This window comes from Hydractinia symbiolongicarpus, chromosome 8 (assembly GCF_029227915.1).
Source record: "Hydractinia symbiolongicarpus strain clone_291-10 chromosome 8, HSymV2.1, whole genome shotgun sequence".
Classification (NCBI taxonomy): domain Eukaryota; kingdom Metazoa; phylum Cnidaria; class Hydrozoa; order Anthoathecata; family Hydractiniidae; genus Hydractinia; species Hydractinia symbiolongicarpus.
In genome coordinates, this window is record NC_079882.1 from 6,435,139 (window position 1) to 6,441,389 (window position 6,251).

General features: G+C 34.7%; 1 pseudogene; it reads left to right on the forward strand.

Moving 5' to 3' along the window:
* Nucleotides 1–2,745: 2,745 nt before the first annotated feature.
* LOC130655965 (coadhesin-like) lies at nt 2,746–5,019 on the forward strand (annotated as a pseudogene).
* The last annotated feature ends 1,232 nt before the right edge of the window (nt 5,020–6,251 follow it).

The following is a 6,251-nucleotide window of genomic DNA, read 5'->3' on the forward strand; positions in this document are numbered from 1 at the left end:
TTAGCAGGCGCGTAGGTGAAAGAGCGCTGTGGAGTCGAGGTTGTAAGAGCTGCTGAATATTCTTTTTGTACTTAAGGTTTCCAATATGTTGTTCCTATATTAACAAGACTCCTTAAACAAAACAATTCGTCGTACCGCAGAGATTGATCAGGAACCAGTTCTTTACTCACAATGAGCATTAAATTGACGTCTCTGATAAAAAAAGAAGGTAGCTTGCAATCCCTTATAGCATTGCATAGAAAGTTTAGAGTATCTTTAGCCCATCTAATCGATACATTATTTGGTGTTACGTCGGTGGCCTTTCTAAAGACGTCTTCATCTTCTGTGATTGCCTTTTCGAGGACATGAAGAAAACATGTTTTTAATACTACGTTGTTAGAAAACGCTCAATCAAACTATCATAGCATTCGTAATATACTTGTGAAAAATATAAGGTATTTGTTAGTGATTTCAACATAATGTATCCTCTTCTCACTGCCACTGGTATGCCCTGCATAATTTCTCTTTCACAATCAGACATTCGAAATAATTTATTCCAATCTGCATAAAGACGAGCAGGAAGTGTTTTGAACACTATACTCTGTGCAATATTCTGTGCGAATTTCTTCGTTAGTTTATTATCAAGATCTCTTAAATTTGAAAACCAATTTGGAAAATTGATAATTGGAACGATGTCAACATCAATTAAGAGGTCTTTGTAGTATGCACCAACCCATCGGAAACTGAGATTGCTTATGGATTCTATATCTATTGGTAACTCCCCCTTCGTACGTAGAGACAGATTTAAATCCATACTATAATTTGCTAAAGAGAGTTTTTTGTCAAGACAAAACTCTAAAAATCAAATGTACCTCCTGTTACGTCGTAAGGATTCATTTCGCATTGTAAGGACGAACTTCGAAACGTCACTGTGGATGGAGATTCTACTACAGTAGAGTACAGAAATGCAGATCCCAGTCTTCATATTATCAAACTGCAGGTTTTTGCAACAACAAGAGAGTATGTTCTATTCCGGCAACAAATAAAGTGTATGGCAACCTGTGTTTTAGAACTAGTAAATATCTAGAAGTCAAGTACTCCTGCGAGTAAGTGAGTAAACCTTTTGAGAAAAAAAGGTTCGGTTTAGTCTATATCGTCCCATATTTTAGCCCATATTTTAAAAAATGAAAGTATATCTTTATTACATTTATTTTAGGCCCAAACCAACTGGTCTTCGCCACAAACGAGTATGCCAAGACAAAACCATGGCTATCAATTGTGGAAGAAAAAGAATTCATATCAAGAGTGCAAGTTATGGTCGCACTTCAAGAAGATACTGCGGTTAAAATTTTTCATCGGTCGAACTGTCACGCCAAATCATCCTTGCGTGTAGTGATGTCACGATGTGAAAATAAGAAACAATGCATTGTGAAAGCATCAAACAAAGTTTTTGGTAATCCATGCTTTCTCACATCGAAGTACTTGGAAGTGTCGTATACTTGCAAATAACATGTTTGTTGCTGCAAAATAAACATTTTGCTGTTGCTTGTAAAATCAATGTGGAGTAAATTGTATAATGGTTTCAAAGAGACAAAACTTCATATTTTTATACTATCATTAAAATTGTAATTCTGGGGTCGGGTCGTTTTATTAGAAAAAAATCTTTTCTCAAATATTCTCATTTCAATGTGCCGGTATAGTACCGGGTTTGCCTCGAATACCCGAATAGGAATCTACAGGCTTAACATAATTATACTAGATTGGTGTGGACCAAATGCTGATCTTGTTGTTAAGCGATTAAGTCCAGTACGAAAGTTCATGGGTGCAACCTCGGTGGTGTCATATCAGACTATAAAATGTATTAGAATGACAATGCTAGTAAAAAATGAGGAGATATGTTGTGTAAATAATCGTACCAATAATAAACCTCATCAAAGATTAAAACGGAGAACTATTAGATTGTCATTAATTCATAATTTTTGACAAAAATTCTATTTTACAGTTTTGTCCTGCCTTTTACTCTAAGATACATGTATTGCAAAGTCGACATTGCAAAGTAATCCACATTTTTTAAAAGTGAACAAGATTTTCTGGGATGGATTAATGTGAAAACAGTTTCAGTTATATTAAATTTTAAGTTATCTTAAACTTTAAAATCTGTATTGTTTCCGCGTGAAAACCAAGTGGTGCTACGAAAGGCACGAAATATGTAAAAAAATAAACGAATATTTACGCAACATGTATGTACCACGGACGGATTCCGGTGGATTTTACAACGAAAGAACCTGTGGTAATCATATACTGTGCCGTATTTTTTGATTTTATTTAAAAGATTTTACGCGCACAAACATTTTTAAATTCATTCAGTCTCATCCTCAGTCCATAATACCAACTATAACAACACATCAATTACAAAATGGGAAATTGCCTTTTGCTAAACATTTTGCAGCAAAAACCAGCAAAAATTTAACGCCTTCGGCAAAAATTTAGACAATTTCGTCCTAATAATAACTCTTACCACTTTATATTTTATAACATTTTTTCCGAAGGTTTATGTTCTGATTATGGAAGTCTGAAGAGATCAAAAATTTTAAAAAGTCGAAAAATTAGAAAATAACAAGGGAATTGTACTACATAGTATTACTGCTAATGCGAAGTAATGATTTGAAAAAACATATTTTTCACGCAAATAAGCATTTTGTGATTTAAAACGTGCGGAACTGATTATGGTCAATGAGAAGTAACTTATTTGTACATACCCCCCGTACTGACGCTCATTCTGGTAACTATCACCCTACAAAACACTAAATTCAGAGGGTTAGAAAACACAGCATCGAAATCCTATATAAAGGGATGAACTAAAGGATGCGGTAGTAGGTTTGCGGTAGTCGTTATCTAGAAAGATGGAAAATATGCGATTGTCATTCGTGGTTCTTTTCATTGTATTCATGTACATGAACTCTGGTAAGACTTTCATTCTTGTCTTAACCTGGAACAATAATTTTCAACACAGTTTTCTGTAACTGTATTCACGTCATTGTATTGTTGTTGTTTTTTTGTATCAAATGATGTACGGAAGTTTGAGTTGAAATGACACAAAGTAAACATTTATTTTTCAGGTTTTGCAAAGAGTACAAAGCGTGTGTGCGAGCATACAACAATGCACATAATCTGTCCGTCAGGTCAAGTGATACAAATTCAAAGAGCAATGTATGGGCGATACACAATTAGTTATTGCGGCTGGAATTTCTTTCAAGGACGTTGTAACTCGCACTCTAGCAGATCTTTACATGAAGTAAAATTAAGGTGCCAGAACAAGAGATCGTGTAGCGTGAATGCTGTTAACGGCGTGTTTGGTGATCCTTGCTATGGAACGAGGAAATATTTAGAAGTTGATTATTCCTGCAGGTTAGTTAGTTTTTTCAGTTTTTAGTTTTCGCGAACTGGAATTACTACTGCGAAATGTCGTATAAATAGAGTAAAAAAGTCACTCATCCTTATCACGAATACACAAATAATAATGCGCGTCTGTAATATAAATTATCCGATTTCTTTTCTGCTTATTAATTTACGTCATCAGTAAAATCCGATTATATCGCGTCAAAATCTTGTTTTACAGAAATTTACCAGTTGATGGAGGATACACAAAGTGGAAAATCTCGAGATGTTCGCGAACTAGCGGGAGAGGGACAAAAACATTTACTAGGACATGCACAAACCCGTCTACAAAATTTGGAGGGAAGAACTGCAAGAGGCTTGGTCCAGCAAAATTAACAAAAGCATGCAATTCTAAACCATGCTAAAGTGAGTCAAGTTTACATTGAATTATTAGGTAGTAAAATATGTGAAGAAATCTCTTTCGACTAAAAAAATTGCAGTGAATTGTAGTTGTGGTTGTACCCGTTTTTATCAGCAACAGAATTTCTAAGGGAGTAAAAATTTAAAGCCAATCTTAGAAATTAAAGAAATGGCCAACTGGACAAGCCTGATAATTTGACAGCCAAACCTTAATAGAACTGATAATAATTATTTAAAACAACAGACATTTATCTTTCGCCTGTTTTTTATACTTAGTCAACGGTGGTTACAGCAAATGGAAAAAGGATGGCGCTTGCTCTGTTAAATGTGGAGGTGGAATGCAGTCATTACGTGTACAAATCCTACTCCTCGGTACGGAGGATTAGATTGTGCCGACTTGGACCTTCTTCATCTACACGTGCTTGCAATCAACATGCCTGTCCAAGTAAATATAATTTTACTAGCATTGTTCTGTTTTTTACCACCATATTTCCATTCTATATTAATATTTTAGTCAACGGTGGTTACAGCAAATGGGGAAAGTATGGCGCTTGCTCTGTTAAATGTGGAGGGGGAATACAGTCACGTAGAAGAATGTGTACAAATCCTTCTCCTCGATATGGAGGATTAGATTGTACACGACTTGGACCTAATTCAACTACACGAGCTTGTAATCAACATACCTGTCCAAGTAAGCGCTTAAAGTACCAATTATCCTTGAAGTTTTTTTTACCAGCAAATTTTTTCCTTGTTTACATGCTCTAATACACATTATTTTTCGTAGTTTCGGTGAAGAGAGTATGCCAAGATGAAACTCTAAAAATCAAATGTGCACCCGGCTACATGGTCAGAATTTATGATCCACTGTACGGCCGCATCAAGCATACTGCCAATGGAGATCCAACTACAGCAGGAGGTGCAGATCTCATTTTTCATTATCTCAAACTGCGAATATGTGTAATAACAAGAGAACATGTTCTGTTCCCGCAACAAATAAAGTGTATGGCAACCCGTGTTTTGGAACTCATAAATATTTAGAAGTCAAGTACTTTTGCGAAGTGGATTGATAATCAAGAAACGTGCTATTTTTTTGTGTAGATCAATATTTTACCAGCTCAAATCTTGTGTTACTTTCAGGCCTAAGACGATTGTTCTTCAACTCAAACGGGTATGCCAGGACAAAACCATGACAAATGTCAGCATTTACTCATTACTTCGTTCTCATTGGATTAGATAATTATTTGCAGGTTTCTAATTTAACGGTTCAAGCATTGCCTCATGAATGGGCCAGTTAGACATTTTTAATTCTTAAAATCAGGTATCAAATTTTACTCCCTTAAAAATTTTGTTGCTGATAAAGAAACACAGAAAACTGTGTTAAAAATTATTGTTCCAGGTTAAGACAAGAATGAAGTCTCACCAGAGTTCATGTACATAAATACAATGAAAAGAACCACGAATGATAATGGCATATTTACCATCTTTCTAAGATAACGACTACCGGAATAAGAAGAAACCTACTACCGCATCCTTCAATTCATCCCTTTATATAGGATTTCGATGCTGTGTTATCTAACACCTGAATTTAGTGATTTGTAGGGTGATAGTTACCAGAATGAGCGTCAGTACGGGGGACCCTTGTTATTTTCTAATTTTTCGACCTTTAAAATTTTTGATCTCTTCAGACTTCCATAATCAGAACATAAACCTTCGGAAAAAATGTTATAAAATTAAGTGGTATGAGTTATTAGGATGAAATTGTCTAAATTTTTGCCGAAGGCGTTAAATTTTTGCTGGTTTCTGCTGCAAAATGTTTAGCAAAAAGCAATTTCTCATTTTGCAATTGATGTGTTGTTATAGTTGGTATTATGGACTGAGGATGAGAAGTAACCATCTTAGGATACCAAAGACATCTAATAAAAAGTAGTTCTCTGAATGAACTGAAATGTTTTTTTGTAGAATCTTTTAAATAAAATCAAAAAATACGGCGCAGTTACCACAGGTTCTTTCGTTGTAAAATCCACCGGAATCCGTCCGTGGTACATACATGTTGCGTAAATATTCGTTTATTTTTTTACATATTTCGTGCCTTTCGTAGCACCACTTGGTTTTCACGCGGAAACAATACAGATTTAAAAGTTTAAGATAACTTAAAATTTAATATAACTGAAACTGTTTTCACATTAATCCATCCCAGAAAATCTTGTTCACTTTTAAAAAATGTGGATTACTTTGCAATGTCGACTTTGCAATACATGTATCTTAGAGTAAAAGGCAGGACAAAACTGTAAAATAGAATTTTTGTCAAAAATTATGAATTAATGACAATCTAATAGTTCTCCGTTTTAATCTTTGATGAGGTTTATTATTGGTACGATTATTTACACAACATATCTCCTCATTTTTTACTAGCATTGTCATTCTAATACATTTTATAGTCTGATATGACACCACCGAGGTTGCACCCATGAACT